At 51.2% G+C, this 16,184-nt stretch overlaps 22 non-coding genes across 22 annotated transcripts; all 22 read left to right on the plus strand.

The window, feature by feature from the left end:
• Positions 1–8: 8 nt before the first annotated feature.
• On the plus strand, positions 9–79 carry TRNAG-CCC (transfer RNA glycine (anticodon CCC)). Its single transcript has one exon. It is a non-coding gene; the product is annotated as a tRNA-Gly (tRNA).
• Positions 80–634: 555 nt separating this feature from the next.
• TRNAG-GCC (transfer RNA glycine (anticodon GCC)) lies at positions 635–705 on the plus strand. Its single transcript has one exon. It is a non-coding gene; the product is annotated as a tRNA-Gly (tRNA).
• Positions 706–1,056: 351 nt separating this feature from the next.
• On the plus strand, positions 1,057–1,127 carry TRNAG-CCC (transfer RNA glycine (anticodon CCC)). Its single transcript has one exon. It is a non-coding gene; the product is annotated as a tRNA-Gly (tRNA).
• Positions 1,128–1,683: 556 nt separating this feature from the next.
• TRNAG-GCC (transfer RNA glycine (anticodon GCC)) lies at positions 1,684–1,754 on the plus strand. The gene has a single exon. It is a non-coding gene; the product is annotated as a tRNA-Gly (tRNA).
• Positions 1,755–3,363: 1,609 nt separating this feature from the next.
• Positions 3,364–3,434, plus strand: TRNAG-GCC (transfer RNA glycine (anticodon GCC)). The gene has a single exon. It is a non-coding gene; the product is annotated as a tRNA-Gly (tRNA).
• A 350-nt stretch (positions 3,435–3,784) lies between these two features.
• TRNAG-CCC (transfer RNA glycine (anticodon CCC)) lies at positions 3,785–3,855 on the plus strand. The gene has a single exon. It is a non-coding gene; the product is annotated as a tRNA-Gly (tRNA).
• A 555-nt stretch (positions 3,856–4,410) lies between these two features.
• Positions 4,411–4,481, plus strand: TRNAG-GCC (transfer RNA glycine (anticodon GCC)). The gene has a single exon. It is a non-coding gene; the product is annotated as a tRNA-Gly (tRNA).
• Positions 4,482–5,880: 1,399 nt separating this feature from the next.
• On the plus strand, positions 5,881–5,951 carry TRNAG-CCC (transfer RNA glycine (anticodon CCC)). Its single transcript has one exon. It is a non-coding gene; the product is annotated as a tRNA-Gly (tRNA).
• Positions 5,952–7,132: 1,181 nt separating this feature from the next.
• On the plus strand, positions 7,133–7,203 carry TRNAG-GCC (transfer RNA glycine (anticodon GCC)). Its single transcript has one exon. It is a non-coding gene; the product is annotated as a tRNA-Gly (tRNA).
• A 350-nt stretch (positions 7,204–7,553) lies between these two features.
• Positions 7,554–7,624, plus strand: TRNAG-CCC (transfer RNA glycine (anticodon CCC)). The gene has a single exon. It is a non-coding gene; the product is annotated as a tRNA-Gly (tRNA).
• A 555-nt stretch (positions 7,625–8,179) lies between these two features.
• Positions 8,180–8,250, plus strand: TRNAG-GCC (transfer RNA glycine (anticodon GCC)). The gene has a single exon. It is a non-coding gene; the product is annotated as a tRNA-Gly (tRNA).
• Positions 8,251–8,601: 351 nt separating this feature from the next.
• Positions 8,602–8,672, plus strand: TRNAG-CCC (transfer RNA glycine (anticodon CCC)). Its single transcript has one exon. It is a non-coding gene; the product is annotated as a tRNA-Gly (tRNA).
• A 977-nt stretch (positions 8,673–9,649) lies between these two features.
• Positions 9,650–9,720, plus strand: TRNAG-CCC (transfer RNA glycine (anticodon CCC)). The gene has a single exon. It is a non-coding gene; the product is annotated as a tRNA-Gly (tRNA).
• A 555-nt stretch (positions 9,721–10,275) lies between these two features.
• TRNAG-GCC (transfer RNA glycine (anticodon GCC)) lies at positions 10,276–10,346 on the plus strand. Its single transcript has one exon. It is a non-coding gene; the product is annotated as a tRNA-Gly (tRNA).
• Positions 10,347–11,332: 986 nt separating this feature from the next.
• On the plus strand, positions 11,333–11,403 carry TRNAG-GCC (transfer RNA glycine (anticodon GCC)). The gene has a single exon. It is a non-coding gene; the product is annotated as a tRNA-Gly (tRNA).
• A 350-nt stretch (positions 11,404–11,753) lies between these two features.
• Positions 11,754–11,824, plus strand: TRNAG-CCC (transfer RNA glycine (anticodon CCC)). Its single transcript has one exon. It is a non-coding gene; the product is annotated as a tRNA-Gly (tRNA).
• Positions 11,825–12,376: 552 nt separating this feature from the next.
• On the plus strand, positions 12,377–12,447 carry TRNAG-GCC (transfer RNA glycine (anticodon GCC)). Its single transcript has one exon. It is a non-coding gene; the product is annotated as a tRNA-Gly (tRNA).
• Positions 12,448–12,797: 350 nt separating this feature from the next.
• Positions 12,798–12,868, plus strand: TRNAG-CCC (transfer RNA glycine (anticodon CCC)). Its single transcript has one exon. It is a non-coding gene; the product is annotated as a tRNA-Gly (tRNA).
• Positions 12,869–14,056: 1,188 nt separating this feature from the next.
• Positions 14,057–14,127, plus strand: TRNAG-GCC (transfer RNA glycine (anticodon GCC)). Its single transcript has one exon. It is a non-coding gene; the product is annotated as a tRNA-Gly (tRNA).
• An 880-nt stretch (positions 14,128–15,007) lies between these two features.
• TRNAG-GCC (transfer RNA glycine (anticodon GCC)) lies at positions 15,008–15,078 on the plus strand. Its single transcript has one exon. It is a non-coding gene; the product is annotated as a tRNA-Gly (tRNA).
• Positions 15,079–15,429: 351 nt separating this feature from the next.
• Positions 15,430–15,500, plus strand: TRNAG-CCC (transfer RNA glycine (anticodon CCC)). The gene has a single exon. It is a non-coding gene; the product is annotated as a tRNA-Gly (tRNA).
• A 555-nt stretch (positions 15,501–16,055) lies between these two features.
• Positions 16,056–16,126, plus strand: TRNAG-GCC (transfer RNA glycine (anticodon GCC)). Its single transcript has one exon. It is a non-coding gene; the product is annotated as a tRNA-Gly (tRNA).
• The last annotated feature ends 58 nt before the right edge of the window (positions 16,127–16,184 follow it).

The following is a 16,184-nucleotide window of genomic DNA, read 5'->3' on the forward strand; positions in this document are numbered from 1 at the left end:
CTTGTCAAGCATTGGTAGTTCAGTGGTAAAATTCTCGCTTCCCAAGCGGGAGGCCCGGGTTCGATTCCCGGCCAATGCATGGCACTTTTGTAGACGTGTCTCTTGATATTTTAAAAGGCATGGGAAAAGAAAAATGGAAACGGTAGATAAGATGATTGCATTGCTTGTCTGTTTTCTGCGCAAAGAAAGCACTCTGCTGCCCTCTTTTAGCAGAAGATGGAACTGCAGTTTCAACTTAAGGCGGGAAACCTTCTATTATGCAAATAATTCCCAGAAGACCCCAGAAGCCCAGATTGAAAGGGTGTCAGCCTCGTGTGGCTGCAAAGATATCCCCTGAGTCCTGCGGTAGAAGTCTGGCTTTCCTGAGGCACGGTGCTCAGGGAACTGCACTCAGAGTAGCGACCCATACAAAGGCCACCCTCATCTACCAGTGTGCTTGCCTCTGTCGACTTTTCCTGTCTATAGAACCTGGCCGTTCGTGGCCAAGTGAGTGAGAAGGACTGCCAGGGCAGCGCAGCTCCCATTCACCCACCGGAGCTGGCGCCATCCTCATGTCACTGCAGTGCTCTGTTAAATCAGCTGCTCTGGGCTGAAATGGTCCAGAGCACTGTAGCGCCAGTGTGCAGCATGTAAGGCATTGGTGGTTCAGTGGTAGAATTCTCGCCTGCCACGCGGGAGGCCCGGGTTCGATTCCCGGCCAATGCATGAGCGTTTTGCACATGTACCTTTCGTTGACTTTGAAGCATCGTGAAAAGGAAGAGACCAAACAAAAAAAACAAGCCTTGATTGCCTTGCTTGCCTTATTTCTGCTACTAGCGATCACTCTGCTGATCCCTTTTAGAAGAAGGGGCCGCTGCGCCTTGACTGGAAGCAGGGCAATCTCAGATTATGCAAACAGCTCATAGAGGCCCAGCCCGAGTAGGTGCCAGTCTCACACGTCTGCAAAGGCCTTCAATGAGGCTTTCAGCAGAAGTCAAGAGTTTACGAGTGACCATTCGCATGGAACTGGCAGGTGTGTTAAATCAAGCGCTCTACCGCAGTAATGCTGCTTGTCAGGCATTGGTAGTTCAGTGGTAGAATTCTCGCTTCCCAAGCGGGAGGCCCGGGTTCGATTCCCGGCCAATGCATGGCACTTTTGTAGACGTGTCTCTTGATATTTTAAAAGGCATGGGAAAAGAAAAATGGAAACGGTAGATAAGATGATTGCATTGCTTGTCTGTTTTCTGCGCAAAGAAAGCACTCTGCTGCCCTCTTTTAGCAGAAGATGGAACTGCAGTTTCAACTTAAGGCGGGAAACCTTCTATTATGCAAATAATTCCCAGAAGACCCCAGAAGCCCAGATTGAAAGGGTGTCAGCCTCGTGTGGCTGCAAAGATATCCCCTGAGTCCTGCAGTAGAAGTCTGGCTTTCCTGAGGCACGGTGCTCAGGGAACTGCACTCAGAGTAGCGACCCATACAAAGGCCACCCTCATCTACCAGTGTGCTTGCCTCCGTCCACTTTTTTCTGTCTATAGAACCTGGCCGTTCGTGGCCAAGTGAGTGAGAAGGACTGCCAGGGCAGCGCAGCTCCCATTCACCCACTGGAGCTGGCGCCATCCTCATGTCACTGCAGTGCTCTGTTAAATCAGCTGCTCTGGGCTGCAATGGTCCAGAGCACTGTAGCGCCAGTGTGCAGCATGTAAGGCATTGGTGGTTCAGTGGTAGAATTCTCGCCTGCCACGCGGGAGGCCCGGGTTCGATTCCCGGCCAATGCATGAGCGTTTTGCACATGTACCTTTCGTTGACTTTGAAGCATCGTGAAAAGGAAGAGACCGAACAAAAAAACAAGCCTTGATTGCCTTGCTTGCCTTATTTCTGCTACTAGCGATCACTCTGCTGATCCCTTTTAGTAGAAGGGGCCGCTGCGCCTTGACTGGAAGCAGGGCAATCTCAGATTATGCAAACAGCTCATAGAGGCCCAGCCCGAGTAGGTGCCAGTCTCACACGTCTGCAAAGGCCTTCAATGAGGCTTTCAGCAGAAGTCAAGAGTTTACGAGTGACCATTCGCATGGAACTGGCAGGTGTGTTAAATCAAGTGCTCTACCGCAGTAATGCTGCTTGTCAGGCATTGGTAGCTCAGTGGTAGAATTCTTGCTTCCCAAGTGGGAGGCCCGGGTTCGATTCCCGGCCAATGCATGGCACTTTTGTAGACGTGTCTCTTGATATTTTAAAAGGCATGGGAAAAGAAAAATGGAAACGGTAGATAAGATGATTGCATTGCTTGTCTGTTTTCTGCGCAAAGAAAGCACTCTGCTGCCCTCTTTTAGCAGAAGATGGAACGGCAGTTTCAATTTAAGGCGGGAAACCTATTATGCAAATAATTCCCAGAAGACCCCAGAAGCCCAGATTGAAAGGGTGTCAGCCTTGTGTGGCTGCAAAGATATCCCCTGAGTCCTGCGGTAGAAGTCTGGCTTTCCTGAGGCACGGTGCTCAGGGAACTGCACTCAGAGTAGCGACCCATACAAAGGCCACCCTCATCTACCAGTGTGCTTGCCTCTGTCCACTTTTCCTGTCTATAGAACCTGGCCGTTCGTGGCCAAGTGAGTGAGAAGGACTGCCAGGGCAGCGCAGCTCCCATTCACCCACCGGAGCTGGCGCCATCCTCATGTCACTGCAGTGCTCTGTTAAATCAGCTGCTCTGGCCTGCAATGGTCCAGAGCACTGTAGCGCCAGTGTGCAGCATGTAAGGCATTGGTGGTTCAGTGGTAGAATTCTCGCCTGCCACGCGGGAAGCCCGGGTTTGATTCCCGGCCAATGCATGGCACTTTTGTAGACGTGTCTCTTGATATTTTAAAAGGCATGGGAAAAGAAAAATGGAAACGGTAGATAAGATGATTGCATTGCTTGTCTGTTTTCTGCGCAAAGAAAGCACTCTGCTGCCCTCTTTTAGCAGAAGATGGAACTGCAGTTTCAACTTAAGGCGGGAAACCTTCTATTATGCAAATAATTCCCAGAAGACCCCAGAAGCCCAGATTGAAAGGGTGTCAGCCTCGTGTGGCTGCAAAGATATCCCCTGAGTCCTGCGGTAGAAGTCTGGCTTTCCTGAGGCACGGTGCTCAGGGAACTGCACTCAGAGTAGTGACCCATACAAAGGCCACCCTCATCTACCAGTGTGCTTGCCTCTGTCCACTTTTCCTGTCTATAGAACCTGGCCGTTCGTGGCCGTTCGTGGCCAAGTGAGTGAGAAGGACTGCCAGGGCAGCGCAGCTCCCATTCACCCACCGGAGCTGGCGCCATCCTCATGTCACTGCAGTGCTCTGTTAAATCAGCTGCTCTGGGCTGCAATGGTCCAGAGCACTGTAGCGCCAGTGTGCAGCATGTAAGGCATTGGTGGTTCAGTGGTAGAATTCTCGCCTGCCACGCGGGAGGCCCGGGTTCGATTCCCGGCCAATGCATGAGCGTTTTGCACATGTACCTTTCGTTGACTTTGAAGCATCGTGAAAAGGAAGAGACCGAACAAAAAAACAAGCCTTGATTGCCTTGCTTGCCTTATTTCTGCTACTAGCGATCACTCTGCTGATCCCTTTTAGTAGAAGGGGCCGCTGCGCCTTGACTGGAAGCAGGGCAATCTCAGATTATGCAAACAGCTCATAGAGGCCCAGCCCAAGTAGGTGCCAGTCTCACACGTCTGCAAAGGCCTTCAATGAGGCTTTCAGCAGAAGTCAAGAGTTTACGAGTGACCATTCGCATGGAACTGGCAGGTGTGTTAAATCAAGTGCTCTACCGCAGTATTGCTGCTTGTCAGGCATTGGTAGCTCAGTGGTAGAATTCTCGCTTCCCAAGCGGGAGGCCCGGGTTCGATTCCCGGCCAATGCATGGCACTTTTGTAGACGTGTCTCTTGATATTTTAAAAGGCATGGGAAAAGAAAAATGGAAACGGTAGATAAGATGATTGCATTGCTTGTCTGTTTTCTGCGCAAAGAAAGCACTCTGCTGCCCTCTTTTAGCAGAAGATGGAACTGCAGTTTCAACTTAAGGCGGGAAACCTTCTATTATGCAAATAATTCCCAGAAGACCCCAGAAGCCCAGATTGAAAGGGTGTCAGCCTCGTGTGGCTGCAAAGATATCCCCTGAGTCCTGCAGTAGAAGTCTGGCTTTCCTGAGGCACGGTGCTCAGGGAACTGCACTCAGAGTAGCGACCCATACAAAGTCCACCCTCATCTACCAGTGTGCTTGCCTCTGTCCACTTTTCCTGTCTATAGAACCTGGCCGTTCGTGGCCAAGTGAGTGAGAAGGACTGCCAGGGCAGCGCAGCTCCCATTCACCCACCGGAGCTGGCGCCATCCTCATGTCACTGCAGTGCTCTGTTAAATCAGCTGCTCTGGGCTGTAATGGTCCAGAGCACTGTAGCGCCAGTGTGCAGCATGTAAGGCATTGGTGGTTCAGTGGTAGAATTCTCGCCTGCCACGCGGGAGGCCCGGGTTCGATTCCCGGCCAATGCATGAGCGTTTTGCACATGTACCTTTCATTGACTTTGAAGCATCGTGAAAAGGAAGAGACCAAACAAAAAAAACAAGCCTTGATTGCCTTGCTTGCCTTATTTCTGCTACTAGCGATCACTCTGCTGATCCCTTTTAGTAGAAGGGGCCGCTGCGCCTTGACTGGAAGCAGGGCAATCTCAGATTATGCAAACAGCTCATAGAGGCCCAGCCCGAGTAGGTGCCAGTCTCACACGTCTGCAAAGGCCTTCAATGAGGCTTTCAGCAGAAGTCAAGAGTTTACGAGTGACCATTCGCATGGAACTGGCATGTGTGTTAAATCAAGCGCTCTACGGCAGTAATGCTGCTTGTCAAGCATTGGTAGTTCAGTGGTAGAATTCTCGCTTCCCAAGGGGGAGGCCCGGGTTCGATTCCCGGCCAATGCATGGCGCTTTTGTAGACGTGTCTCTTGATATTTTAAAAGGCATGGGAAAAGAAAAATGGAAACGGTAGATAAGATGATTGCATTGCTTGTCTGTTTTCTGCGCAAAGAAAGCACTCTGCTGCCCTCTTTTAGCAGAAGATGGAACTGCAGTTTCAACTTAAGGCGGGAAACCTTCTATTATGCAAATAATTCCCAGAAGACCCCAGAAGCCCAGATTGAAAGGGTGTCAGCCTCGTGTGGCTGCAAAGATATCCCCTGAGTCCTGCGGTAGAAGTCTGGCTTTCCTGAGGCACGGTGCTCAGGGAACTGCACTCAGAGTAGCGACCCATACAAAGGCCACCCTCATCTACCAGTGTGCTTGCCTCTGTCGACTTTTCCTGTCTATAGAACCTGGCCGTTCGTGGCCAAGTGAGTGAGAAGGACTGCCAGGGCAGCGCAGCTCCCATTCACCCACCGGAGCTGGCGCCATCCTCATGTCACTGCAGTGCTCTGTTAAATCAGCTGCTCTGGGCTGAAATGGTCCAGAGCACTGTACCGCCAGTGTGCAGCATGTAAGGCATTGGTGGTTCAGTGGTAGAATTCTCGCCTGCCGCGCGGGAGGCCCAGGTTCGATTCCCAGCCAATGCATGAGCGTTTTGCACATGTACCTTTCGTTGACTTTGAAGCATCGTGAAAAGGAAGAGACCAAACAAAAAAAACAAGCCTTGATTGCCTTGCTTGCCTTATTTCTGCTACTAGCGATCACTCTGCTGATCCCTTTTAGAAGAAGGGGCCGCTGCGCCTTGACTGGAAGCAGGGCAATCTCAGATTATGCAAACAGCTCATAGAGGCCCAGCCCGAGTAGGTGCCAGTCTCACACGTCTGCAAAGGCCTTCAATGAGGCTTTCAGCAGAAGTCAAGAGTTTACGAGTGACCATTCGCATGGAACTGGCAGGTGTGTTAAATCAAGCGCTCTACCGCAGTAATGCTGCTTGTCAGGCATTGGTAGTTCAGTGGTAGAATTCTCGCTTCCCAAGCGGGAGGCCCGGGTTCGATTCCCGGCCAATGCATGGCACTTTTGTAGACGTGTCTCTTGATATTTTAAAAGGCATGGGAAAAGAAAAATGGAAACGGTAGATAAGATGATTGCATTGCTTGTCTGTTTTCTGCGCAAAGAAAGCACTCTGCTGCCCTCTTTTAGCAGAAGATGGAACTGCAGTTTCAACTTAAGGCGGGAAACCTTCTATTATGCAAATAATTCCCAGAAGACCCCAGAAGCCCAGATTGAAAGGGTGTCAGCCTCGTGTGGCTGCAAAGATATCCCCTGAGTCCTGCGGTAGAAGTCTGGCTTTCCTGAGGCACGGTGCTCAGGGAACTGCACTCAGAGTAGCGACCCATACAAAGGCCACCCTCATCTACCAGTGTGCTTGCCTCTGTCCACTTTTCCTGTCTATAGAACCTGGCCGTTCGTGGCCAAGTGAGTGAGAAGGACTGCCAGGGCAGCGCAGCTCCCATTCACCCACCGGAGCTGGCGCCATCCTCATGTCACTGCAGTGCTCTGTTAAATCAGCTGCTCTGGCCTGCAATGGTCCAGAGCACTGTAGCGCCAGTGTGCAGCATGTAAGGCATTGGTGGTTCAGTGGTAGAATTCTCGCCTGCCACGCGGGAGGCCCGGGTTTGATTCCCGGCCAATGCATGGCACTTTTGTAGACGTGTCTCTTGATATTTTAAAAGGCATGGGAAAAGAAAAATGGAAACGGTAGATAAGATGATTGCATTGCTTGTCTGTTTTCTGCGCAAAGAAAGCACTCTGCTGCCCTCTTTTAGCAGAAGATGGAACTGCAGTTTCAACTTAAGGCGGGAAACCTTCTATTATGCAAATAATTCCCAGAAGACCCCAGAAGCCCAGATTGAAAGGGTGTCAGCCTCGTGTGGCTGCAAAGATATCCCCTGAGTCCTGCAGTAGAAGTCTGGCTTTCCTGAGGCACGGTGCTCAGGGAACTGCACTCAGAGTAGCGACCCATACAAAGTCCACCCTCATCTACCAGTGTGCTTGCCTCTGTCCACTTTTCCTGTCTATAGAACCTGGCCGTTCGTGGCCAAGTGAGTGAGAAGGACTGCCAGGGCAGCGCAGCTCCCATTCACCCACCGGAGCTGGCGCCATCCTCATGTCACTGCAGTGCTCTGTTAAATCAGCTGCTCTGGGCTGTAATGGTCCAGAGCACTGTAGCGCCAGTGTGCAGCATGTAAGGCATTGGTGGTTCAGTGGTAGAATTCTCGCCTGCCACGCGGGAGGCCCGGGTTCGATTCCCGGCCAATGCATGAGCGTTTTGCACATGTACCTTTCATTGACTTTGAAGCATCGTGAAAAGGAAGAGACCAAACAAAAAAACAAGCCTTGATTGCCTTGCTTGCCTTATTTCTGCTACTAGCGATCACTCTGCTGATCCCTTTTAGTAGAAGGGGCCGCTGCGCCTTGACTGGAAGCAGGGCAATCTCAGATTATGCAAACAGCTCATAGAGGCCCAGCCCGAGTAGGTGCCAGTCTCACACGTCTGCAAAGGCCTTCAATGAGGCTTGCAGCAGAAGTCAAGAGTTTACGAGTGACCATTCGCATGGAACTGGCATGTGTGTTAAATCAAGCGCTCTACGGCAGTAATGCTGCTTGTCAAGCATTGGTAGTTCAGTGGTAGAATTCTCGCTTCCCAAGCGGGAGGCCCGGGTTCGATTCCCGGCCAATGCATGGCACTTTTGTAGACGTGTCTCTTGATATTTTAAAAGGCATGGGAAAAGAAAAATGGAAACGGTAGATAAGATGATTGCATTGCTTGTCTGTTTTCTGCGCAAAGAAAGCACTCTGCTGCCCTCTTTTAGCAGAAGATGGAACTGCAGTTTCAACTTAAGGCGGGAAACCTTCTATTATGCAAATAATTCCCAGAAGACCCCAGAAGCCCAGATTGAAAGGGTGTCAGCCTCGTGTGGCTGCAAAGATATCCCCTGAGTCCTGCGGTAGAAGTCTGGCTTTCCTGAGGCACGGTGCTCAGGGAACTGCACTCAGAGTAGCGACCCATACAAAGGCCACCCTCATCTACCAGTGTGCTTGCCTCTGTCGACTTTTCCTGTCTATAGAACCTGGCCGTTCGTGGCCAAGTGAGTGAGAAGGACTGCCAGGGCAGCGCAGCTCCCATTCACCCACCGGAGCTGGCGCCATCCTCATGTCACTGCAGTGCTCTGTTAAATCAGCTGCTCTGGGCTGAAATGGTCCAGAGCACTGTAGCGCCAGTGTGCAGCATGTAAGGCATTGGTGGTTCAGTGGTAGAATTCTCGCCTGCCACGCGGGAGGCCCGGGTTCGATTCCCGGCCAATGCATGAGCGTTTTGCACATGTACCTTTCGTTGACTTTGAAGCATCGTGAAAAGGAAGAGACCAAACAAAAAAAACAAGCCTTGATTGCCTTGCTTGCCTTATTTCTGCTACTAGCGATCACTCTGCTGATCCCTTTTAGTAGAAGGGGCCGCTGCGCCTTGACTGGAAGCAGGGCAATCTCAGATTATGCAAACAGCTCATAGAGGCCCAGCCCGAGTAGGTGCCAGTCTCACACGTCTGCAAAGGCCTTCAATGAGGCTTTCAGCAGAAGTCAAGAGTTTACGAGTGACCATTCGCATGGAACTGGCAGGTGTGTTAAATCAAGCGCTCTACCGCAGTAATGCTCCTTGTCAAGCATTGGTAGTTCAGTGGTAAAATTCTCGCTTCCCAAGCGGGAGGCCCGGGTTCGATTCCCGGCCAATGCATGGCACTTTTGTAGACGTGTCTCTTGATATTTTAAAAGGCATGGGAAAAGAAAAATGGAAACGGTAGATAAGATGATTGCATTGCTTGTCTGTTTTCTGCGCAAAGAAAGCACTCTGCTGCCCTCTTTTAGCAGAAGATGGAACTGCAGTTTCAACTTAAGGCGGGAAACCTTCTATTATGCAAATAATTCCCAGAAGACCCCAGAAGCCCAGATTGAAAGGGTGTCAGCCTCGTGTGGCTGCAAAGATATCCCCTGAGTCCTGCGGTAGAAGTCTGGCTTTCCTGAGGCACGGTGCTCAGGGAACTGCACTCAGAGTAGCGACCCATACAAAGGCCACCCTCATCTACCAGTGTGCTTGCCTCTGTCGACTTTTCCTGTCTATAGAACCTGGCCGTTCGTGGCCAAGTGAGTGAGAAGGACTGCCAGGGCAGCGCAGCTCCCATTCACCCACCGGAGCTGGCGCCATCCTCATGTCACTGCAGTGCTCTGTTAAATCAGCTGCTCTGGGCTGAAATGGTCCAGAGCACTGTAGCGCCAGTGTGCAGCATGTAAGGCATTGGTGGTTCAGTGGTAGAATTCTCGCCTGCCACGCGGGAGGCCCGGGTTCGATTCCCGGCCGATGCATGAGCGTTTTGCACATGTACCTTTCGTTGACTTTGAAGCATCGTGAAAAGGAAGAGACCAAACAAAAAAAACAAGCCTTGATTGCCTTGCTTGCCTTATTTCTGCTACTAGCGATCACTCTGCTGATCCCTTTTAGAAGAAGGGGCCGCTGCGCCTTGACTGGAAGCAGGGCAATCTCAGATTATGCAAACAGCTCATAGAGGCCCAGCCCGAGTAGGTGCCAGTCTCACACGTCTGCAAAGGCCTTCAATGAGGCTTTCAGCAGAAGTCAAGAGTTTACGAGTGACCATTCGCATGGAACTGGCAGGTGTGTTAAATCAAGCGCTCTACCGCAGTAATGCTGCTTGTCAGGCATTGGTAGTTCAGTGGTAGAATTCTCGCTTCCCAAGCGGGAGGCCCGGGTTCGATTCCCGGCCAATGCATGGCACTTTTGTAGACGTGTCTCTTGATATTTTAAAAGGCATGGGAAAAGAAAAATGGAAACGGTAGATAAGATGATTGCATTGCTTGTCTGTTTTCTGCGCAAAGAAAGCACTCTGCTGCCCTCTTTTAGCAGAAGATGGAACTGCAGTTTCAACTTAAGGCGGGAAACCTTCTATTATGCAAATAATTCCCAGAAGACCCCAGAAGCCCAGATTGAAAGGGTGTCAGCCTCGTGTGGCTGCAAAGATATCCCCTGAGTCCTGCAGTAGAAGTCTGGCTTTCCTGAGGCACGGTGCTCAGGGAACTGCACTCAGAGTAGCGACCCATACAAAGGCCACCCTCATCTACCAGTGTGCTTGCCTCCGTCCACTTTTCCTGTCTATAGAACCTGGCCGTTCGTGGCCAAGTGAGTGAGAAGGACTGCCAGGGCAGCGCAGCTCCCATTCACCCACCGGAGCTGGCGCCATCCTCATGTCACTGCAGTGCTCTGTTAAATCAGCTGCTCTGGGCTGCAATGGTCCAGAGCACTGTAGCGCCAGTGTGCAGCATGTAAGGCATTGGTGGTTCAGTGGTAGAATTCTCGCCTGCCACGCGGGAGGCCCGGGTTCGATTCCCGGCCAATGCATGAGCGTTTTGCACATGTACCTTTCGTTGACTTTGAAGCATCGTGAAAAGGAAGAGACCGAACAAAAAAACAAGCCTTGATTGCCTTGCTTGCCTTATTTCTGCTACTAGCGATCACTCTGCTGATCCCTTTTAGTAGAAGGGGCCGCTGCGCCTTGACTGGAAGCAGGGCAATCTCAGATTATGCAAACAGCTCATAGAGGCCCAGCCCGAGTAGGTGCCAGTCTCACACGTCTGCAAAGGCCTTCAATGAGGCTTTCAGCAGAAGTCAAGAGTTTACGAGTGACCATTCGCATGGAACTGGCAGGTGTGTTAAATCAAGTGCTCTACCGCAGTAATGCTGCTTGTCAGGCATTGGTAGCTCAGTGGTAGAATTCTCGCTTCCCAAGTGGGAGGCCCGGGTTCGATTCCCGGCCAATGCATGGCACTTTTGTAGACGTGTCTCTTGATATTTTAAAAGGCATGGGAAAAGAAAAATGGAAACGGTAGATAAGATGATTGCATTGCTTGTCTGTTTTCTGCGCAAAGAAAGCACTCTGCTGCCCTCTTTTAGCAGAAGATGGAACGGCAGTTTCAACTTAAGGCGGGAAACCTTCTATTATGCAAATAATTCCCAGAAGACCCCAGAAGCCCAGATTGAAAGGGTGTCAGCCTCGTGTGGCTGCAAAGATATCCCCTGAGTCCTGCGGTAGAAGTCTGGCTTTCCTGAGGCACGGTGCTCAGGGAACTGCACTCAGAGTAGCGACCCATACAAAGGCCACCCTCATCTACCAGTGTGCTTGCCTCTGTCCACTTTTCCTGTCTATAGAACCTGGCCGTTCGTGGCCGTTCGTGGCCAAGTGAGTGAGAAGGACTGCCAGGGCAGCGCAGCTCCCATTCACCCACCGGAGCTGGCGCCATCCTCATGTCACTGCAGTGCTCTGTTAAATCAGCTGCTCTGGGCTGCAATGGTCCAGAGCACTGTAGCGCCAGTGTACAGCATGTAAGGCATTGGTGGTTCAGTGGTAGAATTCTCGCCTGCCACGCGGGAGGCCCGGGTTCGATTCCCGGCCAATGCATGAGCGTTTTGCACATGTACCTTTCGTTGACTTTGAAGCATCGTGAAAAGGAAGAGACCGAACAAAAAAACAAGCCTTGATTGCCTTGCTTGCCTTATTTCTGCTACTAGCGATCACTCTGCTGATCCCTTTTAGTAGAAGGGGCCGCTGCGCCTTGACTGGAAGCAGGGCAATCTCAGATTATGCAAAACGCTCATAGAGGCCCAGCCCGAGTAGGTGCCAGTCTCACACGTCTGCAAAGGCCTTCAATGAGGCTTTCAGCAGAAGTCAAGAGTTTACGAGTGACCATTCGCATGGAACTGGCAGGTGTGTTAAATCAAGTGCTCTACCGCAGTAATGCTGCTTGTCAGGCATTGGTAGTTCAGTGGTAGAATTCTCGCTTCCCAAGCGGGAGGCCCGGGTTCGATTCCCGGCCAATGCATGGCACTTTTGTAGACGTGTCTCTTGATATTTTAAAAGGCATGGGAAAAGAAAAATGGAAACGGTAGATAAGATGATTGCATTGCTTGTCTGTTTTCTGCGCAAAGAAAGCACTCTGCTGCCCTCTTTTAGCAGAAGATGGAACGGCAGTTTCAATTTAAGGCGGGAAACCTATTATGCAAATAATTCCCAGAAGACCCCAGAAGCCCAGATTGAAAGGGTGTCAGCCTCGTGTGGCTGCAAAGATATCCCCTGAGTCCTGCGGTAGAAGTCTGGCTTTCCTGAGGCACGGTGCTCAGGGAACTGCACTCAGAGTAGCGACCCATACAAAGGCCACCCTCATCTACCAGTGTGCTTGCCTCTGTCCACTTTTCCTGTCTATAGAACCTGGCCGTTCGTGGCCAAGTGAGTGAGAAGGACTGCCAGGGCAGCGCAGCTCCCATTCACCCACCGGAGCTGGCGCCATCCTCATGTCACTGCAGTGCTCTGTTAAATCAGCTGCTCTGGGCTGCAATGGTCCAGAGCACTGTAGCGCCAGTGTGCAGCATGTAAGGCATTGGTGGTTCAGTGGTAGAATTCTCGCCTGCCACGCGGGAGGCCCGGGTTCGATTCCCGGCCAATGCATGAGCGTTTTGCACATGTACCTTTCGTTGACTTTGAAGCATCGTGAAAAGGAAGAGACCGAACAAAAAAACAAGCCTTGATTGCCTTGCTTGCCTTATTTCTGCTACTAGCGATCACTCTGCTGATCCCTTTTAGTAGAAGGGGCCGCTGCGCCTTGACTGGAAGCAGGGCAATCTCAGATTATGCAAAACACTCATAGAGGCCCAGCCCGAGTAGGTGCCAGTCTCACACGTCTGCAAAGGCCTTCAATGAGGCTTTCAGCAGAAGTCAAGAGTTTACGAGTGACCATTCGCATGGAACTGGCAGGTGTGTTAAATCAAGCGCTCTACCGCAGTAATGCTGCTTGTCAAGCATTGGTAGTTCAGTGGTAGAATTCTCGCTTCCCAAGCGGGAGGCCCGGGTTCGATTCCCGGCCAATGCATGGCACTTTTGTAGACGTGTCTCTTGATATTTTAAAAGGCATGGGAAAAGAAAAATGGAAACGGTAGATAAGATGATTGCATTGCTTGTCTGTTTTCTGCGCAAAGAAAGCACTCTGCTGCCCTCTTTTAGCAGAAGATGGAACGGCAGTTTCAACTTAAGGCGGGAAACCTATTATGCAAATAATTCCCAGAAGACCCCAGAAGCCCAGATTGAAAGGGTGTCAGCCTCGTGTGGCTGCAAAGATATCCCCTGAGTCCTGCGGTAGAAGTCTGGCTTTCCTGAGGCACGGTGCTCAGGGAACTGCACTCAGAGTAGCGACCCATACAAAGGCCACCCTCATCTACCAGTGTGCTTGCCTCTGTCCACTTTTCCTGTCTATAGAACCTGGCCGTTCGTGGCCGTTCGTGGCCAAGTGAGTGAGAAGGACTGCCAGGGCAGCGCAGCTCCCATTCACCCACCGGAGCTGGCGCCATCCTCATGTCACTGCAGTGCTCTGTTAAATCAGCTGCTCTGGGCTGCAATGGTCCAGAGCACTGTAGCGCCAGTGTGCAGCATGTAAGGCATTGGTGGTTCAGTGGTAGAATTCTCGCCTGCCACGCGGGAGGCCCGGGTTTGATTCCCGGCCAATGCATGGCACTTTTGTAGACGTGTCTCTTGATATTTTAAAAGGCATGGGAAAAGAAAAATGGAAACGGTAGATAAGATGATTGCATTGCTTGTCTGTTTTCTGCGCAAAGAAAGCACTCTGCTGCCCTCTTTTAGCAGAAGATGGAACTGCAGTTTCAACTTAAGGCGGGAAACCTTCTATTATGCAAATAATTCCCAGAAGACCCCAGAAGCCCAGATTGAAAGGGTGTCAGCCTCGTGTGGCTGCAAAGATATCCCCTGAGTCCTGCAGTAGAAGTCTGGCTTTCCTGAGGCACGGTGCTCAGGGAACTGCACTCAGAGTAGCGACCCATACAAAGTCCACCCTCATCTACCAGTGTGCTTGCCTCTGTCCACTTTTCCTATCTATAGAACCTGGCCGTTCGTGGCCAAGTGAGTGAGAAGGACTGCCAGGGCAGCGCAGCTCCCATTCACCCACCGGAGCTGGCGCCATCCTCATGTCACTGCAGTGCTCTGTTAAATCAGCTGCTCTGGGCTGTAATGGTCCAGAGCACTGTAGCGCCAGTGTGCAGCATGTAAGGCATTGGTGGTTCAGTGGTAGAATTCTCGCCTGCCACGCGGGAGGCCCGGGTTCGATTCCCGGCCAATGCATGAGCGTTTTGCACATGTACCTTTCATTGACTTTGAAGCATCGTGAAAAGGAAGAGACCAAACAAAAAAACAAGCCTTGATTGCCTTGCTTGCCTTATTTCTGCTACTAGCGATCACTCTGCTGATCCCTTTTAGTAGAAGGGGCCGCTGCGCCTTGACTGGAAGCAGGGCAATCTCAGATTATGCAAACAGCTCATAGAGGCCCAGCCCGAGTAGGTGCCAGTCTCACACGTCTGCAAAGGCCTTCAATGAGGCTTGCAGCAGAAGTCAAGAGTTTACGAGTGACCATTCGCATGGAACTGGCATGTGTGTTAAATCAAGCGCTCTACGGCAGTAATGCTGCTTGTCAAGCATTGGTAGTTCAGTGGTAGAAAGAAAAATGGAAACGGTAGATAAGATGATTGCATTGCTTGTCTGTTTTCTGCGCAAAGAAAGCACTCTGCTGCCCTCTTTTAGCAGAAGATGGAACTGCAGTTTCAACTTAAGGCGGGAAACCTTCTATTATGCAAATAATTCCCAGAAGACCCCAGAAGCCCAGATTGAAAGGGTGTCAGCCTCGTGTGGCTGCAAAGATATCCCCTGAGTCCTGCGGTAGAAGTCTGGCTTTCCTGAGGCACGGTGCTCAGGGAACTGCACTCAGAGTAGCGACCCATACAAAGGCCACCCTCATCTACCAGTGTGCTTGCCTCTGTCGACTTTTCCTGTCTATAGAACCTGGCCGTTCGTGGCCAAGTGAGTGAGAAGGACTGCCAGGGCAGCGCAGCTCCCATTCACCCACCGGAGCTGGCGCCATCCTCATGTCACTGCAGTGCTCTGTTAAATCAGCTGCTCTGGGCTGAAATGGTCCAGAGCACTGTAGCGCCAGTGTGCAGCATGTAAGGCATTGGTGGTTCAGTGGTAGAATTCTCGCCTGCCACGCGGGAGGCCCGGGTTCGATTCCCGGCCAATGCATGAGCGTTTTGCACATGTACCTTTCGTTGACTTTGAAGCATCGTGAAAAGGAAGAGACCAAACAAAAAAAACAAGCCTTGATTGCCTTGCTTGCCTTATTTCTGCTACTAGCGATCACTCTGCTGATCCCTTTTAGTAGAAGGGGCCGCTGCGCCTTGACTGGAAGCAGGGCAATCTCAGATTATGCAAACAGCTCATAGAGGCCCAGCCCGAGTAGGTGCCAGTCTCACACGTCTGCAAAGGCCTTCAATGAGGCTTTCAGCAGAAGTCAAGAGTTTACGAGTGACCATTCGCATGGAACTGGCAGGTGTGTTAAATCAAGCGCTCTACCGCAGTAATGCTCCTTGTCAAGCATTGGTAGTTCAGTGGTAAAATTCTCGCTTCCCAAGCGGGAGGCCCGGGTTCGATTCCCGGCCAATGCATGGCACTTTTGTAGACGTGTCTCTTGATATTTTAAAAGGCATGGGAAAAGAAAAATGGAAACGGTAGATAAGATGATTGCATTGCTTGTCTGTTTTCTGCGCAAAGAAAGCACTCTGCTGCCCTCTTTTAGCAGAAGATGGAACTGCAGTTTCAACTTAAGGCGGGAAACCTTCTATTATGCAAATAATTCCCAGAAGACCCCAGAAGCCCAGATTGAAAGGGTGTCAGCCTCGTGTGGCTGCAAAGATATCCCCTGAGTCCTGCGGTAGAAGTCTGGCTTTCCTGAGGCACGGTGCTCAGGGAACTGCACTCAGAGTAGCGACCCATACAAAGGCCACCCTCATCTACCAGTGTGCTTGCCTCTGTCGACTTTTCCTGTCTATAGAACCTGGCCGTTCGTGGCCAAGTGAGTGAGAAGGACTGCCAGGGCAGCGCAGCTCCCATTCACCCACCGGAGCTGGCGCCATCCTCATGTCACTGCAGTGCTCTGTTAAATCAGCTGCTCTGGGCTGAAATGGTCCAGAGCACTGTAGCGCCAGTGTGCAGCATGTAAGGCATTGGTGGTTCAGTGGTAGAATTCTCGCCTGCCACGCGGGAGGCCCGGGTTCGATTCCCGGCCAATGCATGAGCGTTTTGCACATGTACCTTTCGTTGACTTTGAAGCATCGTGAAAAGGAAGAGAC

Source organism: Ambystoma mexicanum, unplaced genomic scaffold, assembly GCF_040938575.1.
Source record: "Ambystoma mexicanum isolate Mex_15411 unplaced genomic scaffold, UKY_AmexF1_1 Mex_scaf52, whole genome shotgun sequence".
NCBI lineage: Eukaryota > Metazoa > Chordata > Amphibia > Caudata > Ambystomatidae > Ambystoma > Ambystoma mexicanum.